Source organism: Cololabis saira, chromosome 16, assembly GCF_033807715.1.
Source record: "Cololabis saira isolate AMF1-May2022 chromosome 16, fColSai1.1, whole genome shotgun sequence".
Taxonomy (NCBI): Eukaryota; Metazoa; Chordata; class Actinopteri; order Beloniformes; family Belonidae; genus Cololabis; species Cololabis saira.
Genome location: NC_084602.1, coordinates 32,464,864 through 32,480,243, shown reverse-complemented (window position 1 = coordinate 32,480,243; position 15,380 = coordinate 32,464,864).

Below are 15,380 nucleotides of genomic sequence, written 5' to 3'. Positions count from 1 at the left end.
CCCCAGAACCAACATCATGCCAACACACAAAAAACAATAAAATCATAAAAAACAAGGGCCTTTTGATGGCTGTTATATAAAAAAAAAGAGCCCAAGTTTATGCAAAACTGAACTTTTAGGTATGGAGAAAAAAAAGAACAATAAAACAACTGAGTTATGACAAGTTTAATGTATTCAGTCAGATCTGAGTCTCATGGAAATATGCTGTTTTATGAACCTCATCTTTGCAGGTAAACAATTGTTTTTAGTGCTTATTCATCTCCAACTCCATTTCTGTTTTGTTTTTTGCAGGGTCACTACACAACACTGGGTGGTGGTAGAGCTCCATGCTTCCATGACATTGCAGCAGCTGCAAGGATGGATATTTATATAAATGTGGACAGACAGAAATCTAGTGCTTTTCTTTTTCATGTTTTCAATTTATTTTTACTGGATGCATGCTGTGTGTGTATTAGAACAACTGCACTATGTATCTGTGTCTGTACACTGTTATCTTGAATGCATAATGTGCAGAGCCACAATGATCAATAGCGTTCACGAGTCCAATAATAGACGAAGAAGATGTAAGAGCAGAAATTCATTATAGAAATGTCAATAAATCACTGCGGCAAAATGAAATATGTAGGCATGTTATATTATTGATACTGTTTTGAGCTTTTGATCATCATCAATTTTTAGCAAGGCAAAATAAATGGAAATTCAAATTTGACTGCAGATGTGGGGTGCAAAAAGAAAAATAGTCCCTGTTCAGAGGGATCTGTTTGACAGTGCTGGCGTGTCTTTGAACAATTTTGCAAAGATTAAAGAAGGTTTGGGCACCTACACAAAGATTTGGACTGTGAGATAAATTTTCATGAACTTTAATTAGCTCGCCGTGAATCCTCAACCGCTGCCCCAATAATCAGCTGCACTCGGAGCCTCAAAGGCTCAAAGCTGGAGAGAACCACAAGAAGAGAACTTCTCAAATTAACACTAGTCAACTTTTTTCCGACTCAAGGTACTAATTGCTATATTATACAATACTGTGCTCATACTGTGCATGTTTTCTATATGACTTTGCAACGTATAAAGCTGATGCTCCCGACCAATAACATGTAGTTTACCAACTTTTGTTACTTGCATGATGTATTGGAGAAAATGTAACAATAAGAACTTTTCCTAAACAAGAATAGAAACAAAGAGCAGTTAACATTTGTGTCTTTTTGACAAGACAGTGACCCCTTCACAGGGTGCAAGCGCATTTGTTGGCTCAGTGCACCAGATGTCACATTGTGATGTCACGAAGATCCTGATGGTAACTCTCAGAAGAGTCACACATTCAGCTGACTGACTCACTCATTCTGGTCACACTGTAAAATTATTCACTGTAAGCTTCCTGCCACCAGATGAACTAAAGATTTGAGTTTGAGTTTGAGTTTATTTCGATCAGCAATCAAAAAAAAAAAGTCCTTCCAACAAAACAAGAAAGGGTACATAAGTCTGACCGAAAGGGTTAGGGCTGAAGCTAATGAGCTCATAGATGCCCTAACCTTTATACCATCAAATCATAGCATACGTATACAGTACGCACACATACACATTGATACATTCATGCCTGCATCTACACCCATATACAGTGCACATACTCATATACACGTATTTTCCCACGTACACACATACCTACCACCTATACATATAAATACACATACACAGCTAATACCAAACATAATACCAGAGATTCAGTTCAATTTCCCCCTAAATAGTGATTATATACCATCATGTCTATACATATCCAGAGTATTGTTTTTAAATTCTTTTTTGAATTGCGCAATATTTATTTTTACTTTCTTTGATCTTGTCAGGTAACTTAATGATGATAAGATGAAGCAGCAAAAACTATGAATGTATTGCTATGTAATTATGTTTAGTATAAAGAGAATTGTATTATTGTAATTCCTAATCTGACTTCAAAATTGGCTTTTGAAGGCCTTTTGTACAATGTATTTGTTAAAGAAAGAAACTTAGATATAAACTCTTAGAGCAGAGGTCAAAATAAAGGTGGTGGATGTAGATGGTAGAGTTCAGAGAGTGTAGCTGAGAAGGGTCAGGAGGACGATGGAGGAGACGATGGAGGACAGAGAAAGAAGACCTTCAGTGGTGCCAGGGAAAATCTAATAGAAGCTGTGAAGATGGCAGAGAAGCTGTTGATCTCTCTCTCTCTCAAGAAGAAACCAGTTAAAATGGCAGTCTCTTCTCTGTATTTATTGCCTGAAGAACTGCACTGTAAAACATTTCAAGTCAGTTAAACTTGAATCCGAAAGTCCACCTGCTGCCTTAAGAATGCAAGTTAGCATAACTTAAGTTTTACATTTGTTTCAACTCAGTAACTTAGGTTAATGAAGTTGATTGTACTACAACATTCTAGTTGTCTCAACATTGTTTTTTAAGTTATCAAAGTTGATTTAACTTTTAACCACTTGCTGTCTCAACTTGATACTGTGAGTTATAACAAAAAGTCATTACACATTATCAGCACAAGAAAAGTTTAAATCACTCATTGTTTTAACTTAATGCTACATGTTAAAACAAAAAAATATCAAACATCATCAAAACTGGAACTATCCTTAGCTAGTTTAACTAAAAAACATTTACACATTCTTTTAACTCTCAGTTTCTGCTTAAAATATGTAAATATGTTCATACTTCCCATTTCAAGATTAAATTCAAAATGTGTTTTTCAACTTACATGGTGCACGAAAGAACACAGTGGATTCTTGCATTTGTCCAAAACTAACATTTATTTGTAAAAAAAATAGTCTTACACTTATAGGTTGTAATGTCAAACTCAATCAATGTCCTGCATGTTTTGTTTCTCTGCTTCAACACACCCGATTCTAATGAATGGATCATAATGGATCATTTCCACCTCTCATGAGAGGTGGAAAATGGGGTGGAAAAGTTTGACTGGCACACGACCATCTTGCTCTGTGTGTAGCAAAAGTACTTCTGCAAGCTCTTCAACAAACTAAGATATGGTCCAAAATGCAAAGCAGCTGATGGCCAGACCGACTAGGGGAGGACTGTAAACCCCCTGAGTCAGAGGCTGGTCACATTATCAACAAAATAACACATGATTTGCTTATTTATTTTAGTAAAACAGGAACATATCTTATGAAACAAACCATTAGCTGTTGAATGACAGGTATAATATCCTTAAAGATGCAAAAGGCAGAAATAAGAAGACTGTTCCACCCTAACACGAGGCTGTCGGGGCAAGTCGTTTTGAAAATGTCTCCGCCTCTGCTGACATTAAACCGCCCCTCCTGGGGATCTGTTGACTGTCAGCAGATAGTTTGTCATCCGTCAAGATTAAGCACTGTCACAATCAATTTAATGATTGGCCATGAAATAAAAACAACTTTTTTTAAAACCAGCATGACATTTCGTACTGAGATAAAAGTAGTTTGCCTACTAGTAATTGGAGGGATATAAGACAGAGAATAAACCCCGCTGGGTGCAGGCTAGTTGTAGTTTACAGCTAGTTTGCTATCCTTGCTGCAAGAAATAAGTTAAGTCTCAGCCTCTTTCTTCAGATCACTGAGTGTTTTCTCTCCAACAAAGAGCAAAGAAAATATTGGATAAAATAAGAAGATGTGGTCTGTCAAAATTAAAACTCTTTTTTGTATTCAACGAAAAAGAAAAAAACAGACCTGTATTCATTTATTTATTTGTTGACTTCCAGGGATGGATAGTGTGACCTTGGAAAAGCAGACGCTTCATAAAATGTGCATGAGTGTTTTTTTTTGTACAATAAAAAATGAAATGAAATACAATGCAGAAAGAGGAAGATAATGAGCTCGTAAGTGACATGGTTAAATTATCTCTAGATGTCTCTGTAAAAGAAGCTAAAGAACTGGCCTTGTTCCTCGGATATGAATCATTAGTTGGTTTTTAAAGAGAGTCACTATTAAAGGAATAATGAACATCCTTCAGTACCAAACAGTTACAGGGATTTGCTGAATATTTGATCACTATCTTTTAAATTTTGATGTAATTGTTTTTCAACTTTGCAACATTGTATTGGGCCTTGAAGTATGCAACAGATGTTTTAATGGTCTTCTAATGTTTTCATAGGGACTCACCCGATGTCAAAAAACAAGCCATTTTGATTGATTAAACAGCTCTAGAGTTTCCTCTAGTGGCAAGTGGTTTTTAAAATAAGGCATTGGCTTCCCAATATTCTTAAGAACAGGACTGTGGTGACAAAAGCAATTTGCAAATCACTCTTCACTTGTAAGTGCAATACCTGTGAGGAGTGTTTTGCAAATTGCTTTAACCCCTTGTGACGATGTAGCATTTCTGAAGAGATGTGTTTGGGGCCGACTTCCCAGCAGCAGTTATGTTGTAAACAGTCCTGTCTCCTGGAAGAATGTGAAAAAGTCACAAATCCATCCATCCATCCATCCATCCATCCATCCATCCATCCATCCATCCATCCATCCATCCATCCATCCATCCATCCATCCATCCATCCATCCATCCATCCATCCATCCATCCATCCATCCATCCATTTTCTATACCCGTTTGTCCTTTGCAGGGTCAAAATCATCCCCCCTGTAAAACTGCCATCCCCCCTTTCCATCCCTTATGTCATTTCATCAATGAATGTGGTTTTACTGCTTTTTCAACATTTAGAGTCATCACCAGAAAAATAACACCACAAAAATAACTTATTTGACAATTTTCACCTGTTTCAAGTAAATTTTCACTTGAAATAAGTAGGAAAATCTGCCAGTGGGACAAGATTTATCTTATCATTACAAGCAAAAAAATCTTGTTCCACTGGCAGATTTTTCTACTTATTTTAAGTGAAAATCTACTTGAAACAGGTGACAATCTTTGTTTTTTCCAGTGATTAGTCTTGTTTTAAGTGTAATGAGATTTTTTTTACTAAAATGAGACATTTTAACTAGAAATAAGACAAATATTTTTTTACAACTCGAGTACTGGTCACAGGGGTCTGCTGGAGCCTGTCCCAGCTCAGTACAGGCGATCAGGGTTATTGGTGAATATGTATTGTGTCATTCTGTTATGCCACTGAACCCAGTTCCTAAAGAAACACATGTCAGTAGGATGTGAGGTTTGTGTATGCAGCACGCTTTGTGAAGGTTTCACAGAAATGTCAGAATATCTTGATACAGAGATGATCACACGTCATGTATTTCGAGTCCAATAAAGTCTCAAGCCTCGTTTTTTTGTAATGCACATTAGGTGATCTTCAGCATGCCACTCTGTCCCCTCAGAGGGTTTCTTTTCCATGTCTAAGAAATTCAAAGAATGCAAAGAATGCAAGTGTCATTATCACTTATATACATTTCACAATCTAAGAATCTGGTCTTTGTCTATGTTAGGATCAGCAGGCAGCAGCAGAACAAGCATTATTGTCATCTAACAGTTTCTATTGTCACCATAAAAATGCTCTCTATGTGCACTGTGAACAAGTTGTCGAGCATATAATCATGAATCTTTTCAAAATGTTCAGCAAACATCAAACTAATCAATGCAGCTACTGCTTTCTAAGCTTACAAGCAGTTCACAGAAACATTCATTTTCATTACATTGTTGAGTGACTGACAAATTGGGATTAGTTATAAAAGTTTCAACTGTTGTTGCAATGAAAAAAAATAAAATATTGAAACGTTCATGCATTAAATACCAAATATTTATGTGACAAGTATGGTAAAAGGTTTCTCGTTATGCGATATGATATTGACCTTTGTAGTTTGTATCAGTGTGTGTGTGTGTGTGTGTGTGTGATGCGAGACCCACGTTTCATCTAAATCAACCGCAAATGATTTTAGCATCCCAACTATGTGCATTAGTTGTAAATGAGGCATTACCAGCACTCCGACATACTGTGGTAGTACAATAAAACATTAGTCGTGTTCAAAATCAAAAAATAACACATTAACCAACTGCTTAGTCTCAAGCAGGAAATGTATTCCTGTAACTTGATAATATAATTACCTGAGCAGCCGAGGATTGAACAATGAAGCAGAGAAAGAACTGTGTGTTATAACAAAAACAACTAAACAAACAAACAAACAAATAAAAACAAAACAAAACAACCCTGTAGATTAAACCAAGTCTGACAAACCATGACAGATTACAAATGCGCTTGACCGAACTCCACAATGACCTTACTCTTAACAAACGGTAACGTCACCCTTCATCCTAACCTTCACTGAGCTCGGAAGAGAAAGTGCTGTTTAAGCATTAAGGCCAAGTCCTTCTCCTGCCAGTGAAATGTTTACTTTGGTTTTACTTTTGAAAAGTGATGACATATAGGTTGTTTCTGCATCATTTCCTGTGAATCCCGTTTTTAGCTAAATTCCTAAATAAATGATCTGAAAGTTGTCTGTGTAGGAACCCCTTATTCACGTAACACATGTCTTATAATGCCGACAGCCTAATGGGTAACATTGGGTTTTCAGATATTGCACTCAAAGGGCCTGATTTACTAAGATCCTAAATAAAGAGTACTAAATTGCATGTGCACTGAAAAAGTTTGCACGTGCTGTTGTTGTGTTTTTTGCGGGTGATCAACTAAGAATGCGTGCGCAATTGATAACAGGTGCAAACTGCAGTATTTAAATGAGGTGTTGCGCGTCTTACGGTTTGCGCCATGGAGAGTCTGGATGGAAAGCAGGATAGTCGCAAAATGAAATTTGACGAGTTGGAGTTAGAGATATTAGTGGAAGAGGCAAATAAACACAAGAAACGCAATATGGGAGAAAATCCGCGATAGAATAAATGCAGTTGGTAAGACAAAAAGAACGGCAGATGATTAAAAGAAGGTGGCAAGATATAAGGCGAAGAACTAAAGAAAAAGTGGCCTTTAATAAAACTTGTGCAACCATTTTTAAAATAGCATGCAGCAGAATAAAGACTCTCTCTTTGCGTATTCTTTGATTTTGGCGAAGTCGCCTCCTTGCCACAATAACAGCAGCCATCGGTGTGTGATGCTGGGCAGATTAGCACCTTCCTTTCGAACGTATTAAATACAGACGCAATCACAATCCCCGCAATAACTTTCAGGCTTGGTAAATCTCATTGCGTGTGGTAAATGAACCTATCTGCATTTTCCCCTCCCAGTATTTAGCGATTTCTGGCGGTTACGCCCCATATTGATTATTCATCAGGGCAAAAGTACTAAATGAATAGCGTGTGCTATTTTGCTCATTTGAGAGGCGCAGTCCTCTTTGCACGCTGTTAGTAGATCAGCTTGCACATTGGTTTGCGGGTGATGTCAAGTTTGCACACGTTTTTACGCACACAAAGGCTGTAAAAAATATATTTACAGCCTGGTAAAAAAAAAAAGACAGAAAAAAAAAACTGGATTTGGAATGGAAGCCAAAACAGACATTTCAAATAAAGGGTGACAAGAGATTACTATAAAGTGTAAATTCCCACTTTAGCTAATAATAACTTACCAGTACATTAGAAAAACAGGAGCTTTCTAAAGAAGCTAAAACACTGGTTCTCAGTCTTCTTTTAAACAAATGCCCCTGACCTTATTCTGATCCCGGTGCTGTTTCCCCGATGGTCATTTTAATGAAGAGTGAAGACTAATCAGATCACTTCCCCTGAACCTGATGAACAACAGAAACCGGCCATCCAAGTCAGTGAACATAAATGAATTAAGAAAAAAGACCAAGCTTAGGGCTTTTAAAGTGTGCCCTCGGCCCGGTGGCTGGCAGCCAGCTTTTCCACTCTTTACTGTGGTAGACAGGGATGTAAGCAATGAGCCTGTGTGTAGCTGAGCAAACCAAACTGAGACTACTGCGGTACTTGCTGTGCATGTGCAATGCTTGGCTGAATGCCTGCTCAACCTACCCTGAAGTGATCCGTGTAATGCAGTAGGTGGTCATCAGCCAGTTCTAACAACAACATATTTCATTGAGATAAATGTTAGGATTCCAGGACTCGTCTGCAATAGACTTGATAATAAAAAGCACAACAACAATAATAATGTGTATCATATACAATCTGTCAGAGCTGTCAGAGGCCATTCTGATCACTGTCTCGCTGCTGCTTGCAGGGATTCGTTGATAGGCGTCGCTATGGAAATCCTTTACGACTTGAGTATGAGGAGAAATCAGAGCTCTGGTAGCATGATCATTTTATAATCACACGGCTAAGGAATCTGAATATATTTTTATCTTTATATCACTGTCAGTTTGTGTTAAGTGTGACCACTCTCTTGATAATCAGTCACGTATGAATACTGATAACTATCAAGACCTCCTTAGTCTGAACAGTACAGCAGTCATGATGAGTCCACCAGGATAGGCACTTCAGTTGTAGAAAGTCAAAATGTTATTTTTAAACATTTTCACTGTGAAACATTCAGACATTAAAGTTGTATTGGGTGGATTTCCTACACTCTTTTGAGTGTGAGTTTCCTCTGTTTATCCATGTTTGAGTTCCCCTGACCATCTTAGCTAGTGCTTTGAGTTTTGTCCTCCTAGATCAGGGGTCGGCAACCCGTGGCTCCAGAGCCGCATGTGGCTCTTTAGCGCCGCCCTAGTGGCTCCCTGGAACTTTTTCAAAAATGTTTGACCTTTTTTTTCCCTTTTTTCTTCTTTTTTTCTTTTTTTTCTTTTTTTTTCCTTTTTTTCCTTTTTTGTCTTTTTTTCTTCTTTTTTCTTCTTTTTTTTCCTTTTTTTTCTTTTTTCTTCTTTTTTTCTCTTTTTTTCTTCCTTTTTCCTTTCCTTTTTAACCTCGACATTTCGACTTTTTTCTCAACATTTCGACTTTTCGTGACATTTCGACTTTTTTCTCTAAATTTTGACTTTTTTCTCAACATTTCTACTTTTTTCTCGGCATTTCAACCTTTTTCTCGACATTTTGACTTTTTTCTCAACATTTCTACTTTTTTCTCGGCATTTCAACCTTTTTCTCGACATTTCGGCTTTTTTCTCGAAATTTCAACTTTTTTCTAAAAATTTCGACTTTTTTCTCGACATTTCAACTTTTTTTCTCGAAGTGCACAATGAAAAAAAAAATCTTCCCCCAGTTATACCTAATATAGAAACATGCAACATGTGTTGCCTTCATTCTAAGGCCTATACAAGGCTTTTCACTTTTTGTGGCTCCAGACATATTTGTTTTTTGTGTTTTTGGTCCAATATGTCTTTCAACATTTTGGGTTGCCGACCCCTGTCCTAGATAAAAGTGGGAATGTTCTTTCCCAAACAATAGAAACTGTTCCTGTGGTCCAATCTGAAGTTAACACATCATGCAACACATTTTTAGCACTGCAAGCCCCACCCAGAAAGCTCCAACTAATCTCAATAGTGCCACCTTCACACACCAGGGTATGCTGTCCATGAATGCTCCAGGGTATCCTTCAGAACTTCATTTTGACCTTTGGTTCCTGCAGTGAAAATTAAGGGAGTTGAAGATAGGCCTGATTCCTGGCAAAGTTTTCGGTAGGAAAAATATCTGACTATTGGCTAAGAGGAACAATGAACACATTGGATGATACACTCACTTTCACTGGTTGTTCACAGGAGGGTAGTGTTACTTTCCAACATGCCATTATGCAGTTTCATCACATTAAACAAGGTTACATTGATCACTATATTTACAGAGCAAGGATGAGGTTAAAGAAAACAGAAGGGAGAAAATAAAATTTATAAAAGAAGAGGATTCATTGACTGTAACAAACAAATGCAAAGAATGAATGATGCAAGTCTACACAGGGAACAACTATTCAACACCAACGAAAGCAACATAGAGGATATTTTCCATCTAATGTCATGGTCAATCTTAATAAAAGCTCAAATTCTTCACAAGGACTAGAATGTAAAAACAACTCTTTAATTCTGTATTATTGGAGTTCACATGATCAACAACAACTCTTCCTTTGGAAAAGTCTTTCACAATCTTCTTTTAAAAGTCCTGCTGAATGAGATGGCATTAAGTGCAGGTCCAGTTCAGTTCAGGTTGGGGTTTAAGTTTTATCCTCTTCTGGATTGAAAAGTTTATTTGAGCCTCAGCTGTAAGATTTGTAATCAGTCTCAGCAGACTGAGCAAATGTCAGGAAAAAGCTGTATTTCAGACGCTCTTGTGGATGGATGCTACCAGAAGGACTTTGAATATCAGAGTATTGAACAAGGATCTTAGTGCTTTTTTTGGTCCAAAAAATGTAATCTTCACTCAGTGCTGCAGTTGAGGTGCAAAATATATATATATATATATATATATATATATATATATATATATATATATATATATATATATATATATATATTTCTATGCTTGCTCCGTTGCCTAAAAAAAGCTGTCAAATCTGGAGAGAATACCAGCATTGTTATTCAGAGCGACTGACAGAACCTGTAAACATCTCGAACAACTCATTTCATCCCAGCAATTACATCACATTTCATTGCATTAGTAATGGCAGAAATCCCATCCCACACAAACGCCAACTGGGATGCACTGCAGCAAATCCTCCCACCTGTTTCCACTGCAACAAGCAATGCAAAAGCCACTCCTCAAGGACCTGGGAAAACATCCTAATCATACTCTGCATGAAATGATGTTCAGCCATGTACAAAAGACCCACAATACACTTGGATTTTAACCTGCTTTTCATTTTACCTCCACAAATATTAGTAGAACATGCAAACATGTCACCCTGGTCACACATGCGCAGTTTTTGTCCACAAATGAACATCTTCCTAATCCATGGCATAACTATTTAATTTCAATTCAATTCAATTCAATTCAGTTCAGTTCAGTTCAGTTCAGTTCAGTTCAGTTCAGTTCAATTCACCTTTATTTGAACAGAGCTAAATCACAATGAAAGTCATCTCATGACACTTTACATAAAAGACACTGTCCAGAGATGAGATTTTCCTATTTTACTCTGCATTACTACTCCATCTCTGTCCTCAGCTCGTCCATGGAGTCCACAACATCCGTTAGTGGTTATCTTTGTGAAACAACTGCTAAACCTTCTGTCCTGCTGCACACAGTTCTTGAACAAGAGTTATATTCATTAGCTGAACATTACATGCATGCAGTAATTTTCCATTAACCTTAGCTGCTAAGCATATCCTTTTATAGAAGCAAAAATAACAATTTTATTGCATTAGTAGTTAACTGCAAAGTTAAAACACACACATTTAAATTGGTTATGTTTTCATACACATATTAATTTTTATTCTCCACATCACGTAAATCAATACACCAAAATACCAGACAATCCGGTTAAGTTCAATTACATTACATTTCAATCCAATTAATTGAAGTTAAGTTAATTAAATTCAATTAAATTCGAATATTGTGATAAAGTCCTTTATTTTCTGTAATGCAAAAATGTCATACATTCTGGATTCATTACAAATCAACTGAAATATTGCAAGCATTTTATTATTTTAATATTGCTGATCATGGCTTACAGCTTAAGAAAATTCAAATATCCTATCTGAAAAAATTAGAATATTGTGGGAATCTTAATCTTAAACTGTAAGCCATAATCAGCAATATTAAAATAATAAAAGGCTTGCAATATTTCAGTTGATTTGTAATGAATCCAGAATGTATGACATTTTTGCATTACAGAAAATAAAGGACTTTATCACAATATTCAAATTTTCTGAGACAGTCCTGTAATACCCCTTCATAAAAAAGTACCCAACTAAAGTGCCCAAAAGATTGGATCAAATTTTCTCTTTACTGTAATTCCCCATCCCGAGCAAGCATGGAGCATGGATGGACAGGAAAAGACCTAATTAACATTAACATTAACCAGTGCATTAACCAGTGCAGTGCAGCCATCTAGCTCCACCAGTTTGGAAGAGTAAGGAAAACAGAGTCAGGAATGAACCCAGTGTATCAGGGAAGTTTCCCGGCTGGTAAAGCCTATGTCAGCATAGGTTTATGACACCTGAGAAAGCCCCAAGTACAAGCTTTATGAAAAAGGAAAAATGTAGGCCTTATTATGAAGATAGAGAGGGTGTCCCAAATATTAACTGGGAGAAATTTCCACAACAAATCTGAAGGTTCTACCTTCAATTCTACATTTAGAAACTCGAGGAACCATAAGCAAGTCTGCAGTCTGAGAGTGCTCTGTTAGGAAAATGTGGAACTACAAATTATTTGATGTAAGTAAGGGATATTTGGCTATTTATTTAAAATGAAAATCTTTCATTCAATCTTAGCTTTAATAGGAAGCTAATGAATGGAGGCAGAGAATGAAGAAAGAAATATGACTGCTCCTGCAGAAGAAGGTCTCCAATATTGGACAGTGATTGTTTTCCTTATTCTCTTCCCTACAGAGAAGCTGTTATTGTGCTTTAAGGTGGAGGTCAGTGTTCAACATCTTGCTCCAGCAAATACATCTCACTATTTCTCACTTCCTCTCACTATGTGATATTTAATATACAGTATATGTCGCCTCACAGCTGGAGAGGATTTTGGCGACGCTCACCCTTAGTTTATCCTGACTGAGAAAATTTCACAGTCAAGCAGGGATCTTTTTCCGGTTGACGCACCAATTTTAGACCTTTGTTCCTGGCACTGCTCCGGTTACCTTGGGGAAAGGTCCAGCAGATGAAGCACACCCATGCAGAGAAAATGGATGGGGGAAGAGTGAAGCAACAAAAGAGAGAAGTGGCGACAACAGAAACAAGATGGGATTGGGTGTAAAGGAAAGGATGAAAGATGGAGGAAACTGCCAGAAAAACAAGAAAAAGTGAAAACTCAGAAACCAAAACACCTGTCTGGCCTTTGAAGTGAAGCATCTGTTGTACAGCAAGAGCCTTCTCACCAGGAAATATATTTTCCTCAGTGCTTGGAGTAGAGACGCTGCTGCGGAAGGTATCAGCATGACATACATCAATAAAGCTTTAGTGTTGGCTTTCAAGTTTATTTAAGACTGACATCCACCCAGACAAAATACCTCAACCTGCTTTTCAGAACAGGAAGTTAAAGAAAAAAAGAAAAAAAAATCCACAAACTCAAGAGATACAAACTTTGATCTCGCCGATCTGTGAAATTCAAATCATTCTTGGTGACATGTTGCACTCATTTCTCCCCACTTGTCACAAACTAGAAAAAACTTTCTCTGCAGTTTTTCCTCATCATTCTTTTTAACAACTTGCTTTCCATTAGATGTATTGACAATGCAGGTACACTACACTAAAAATACAGAGAAAAAAGTTCATCAGGCAGAGAAAAAAGTTCATCAGGCAGGACATTTACAAGTTTCACCAGTGGCTGAAAGAGTCCAAGAAAGCCAAGAATGACAAGAAAGGTTGAAAAGTTGCGTCATTTTATTTTTAGTTTGTCTTAAATTGCCATTAAATTGGTTGTTAATAACTGTTGTAACGTTCTCACTCGGGTGTAGATGACCCAAAGCTAAACGTTCAGCTAAACCTTTGTTCAGTTTCAATAAAAAATGATGACAGAGGCGTGGAGTGGCGTTTCATCAAGTATATTGAAGGTTGAACATGTAAAGAGTGATAAAAACTGCAACAGAAACATACAGAATCAAATTAGAAGATGAACCAATGCTAATGGCTAGCTAACAGATCGTTTTTAAGCTAATAAAGTTCAAACAATCAAAACAATACAAAAATAATTATCTAATATATCAAACTTAACTTACAGCATTGCTTGTACACAACTGAAATGGTGAGAAGAAGATGGAGCAGGAAAATAACGGCTGGTCTGACCGGAACCAAACCGGAAGTGACATCGCGAAACCGGAAGTAACATCGCGGTTCTTAAATCATCTCAAAACAACTAAATATTTAATTATACTGTACATACTTTGTTTCTTAACTTATTATTTGCCCGTTTACCATATATATATATACAAAATGTCATTTAACATATTAAAATAATTGAAAAGTTAATATAATACAAGAACACACAGGGCAACAGAATTACAGGGCAACACACTCCCCGCCTGACCTGTTATGGTCACTCAGGATTACAGGTAAGCAATAGCAAAGACTCTTCATCAGTCCTTAGGCAGAAGTAGAGTGAGTTCTGCAATTGGTTTCAGAAAAGTTTTCACATTGCCTTGGTCTGTTGTCTTCAGCTCAAGTTTTCTGACATATCCATCTTTTCCAGAGAAGGTAGGTATTTATGTTTCCAGCGTGTCCAGAATTGGTTTGCCAGAGCCTGCACCTGTCTCCATTGTTTCATGTATAGGTCCTTTTCTGTAAAGTCCCCAGGAGGAGGAGGGACCCCGGACCTGACTCCGTTGATGATGTCGTCCTCCTCCACATCCAAATCATCAGGAAGTGCAGATTCTGCAACTTTTGACTTCTTTTTCTTTCTGGGTTTTTTCACCACTTCTTGTCCATCGGTGGTCTGATCTCCTGTACGACCATTTAACAAGTTGACTTGGTCATCCTCCAGATCAATGGTGGCAGCTTTCTTCTTCTTCTTTTTTCTCTGTGGTGCTGCGTCCATCGTGCTGTCGAGGGTCAGGTTTTCTCCGATCTCGGAGGCCCTCCGGCTGCTGACGCCACCCATCTCCACTGAAGGGACAGGTTTGTTGTCATGCTTGGTGCCTTGTCTTGTTTCTTTAATGCGCACGAAGCTTGGGCAGGGTTCGAACATAGAAGGCCGGCCACTGTCAAGCACATGAGTCTTGTATGTATTGACTGTTGGTCTGTGTACACTCCCCAGACAGACCTCTCCAATGACTACCCACCCTAAGTCCAGACGTTGGGCGAAGGGAGAGTTGTGTGGGCCGTTCACTTGCTGCCTGACCTTGTGAGCCCGTAGAACGTCTCTGCCAAGCAAAATTAGTATCTCTGCTTTAGGGTCCAGCTCTGGGATTTGTTGAGCGATGTGACGGAGGTGAGGCAGGTGTTTAACTGCGCTTGGGGTAGGTATCTCACTCCGGTTGTTTGGGATGTCAGGACACTCGGTGAGTGGTGGGAGAGAGATGTGGATCTTTCCATCCAATGACTCCATCTGAAGTCCCTCTGCTTTCTTTCCAGATGTTTCAATGATGCCAGAGCATGTTCTGAGACGGTAAGGGAAGATTTCACTCTCCATGCCAAAATGTTCAAAGAGCTCTGGTCGAGCTAAAGAGCGGTTGCTCTGGTCATCCATTATTACGTAGGCCTTTATAGCCATGTCCTTTGACCCTTTGGGGTAGATCCTTGCGAGGCAAATTTTTGAGCAGGAGCGACTCCACTGACCTGGACCACATATTTCTGTGCAGCTTGTGTTGACCTCTGTGTGACTGAAGTCCGCCTCGTCCACTTCAGTCTTTTTAGGATGTACTTCTTCCTCCCCGCCGTTCTCTTGTGATGCTGGAGGAGCCATTCCGGTTGACTGAGGTGATGGGCCGGGATGCATGGCC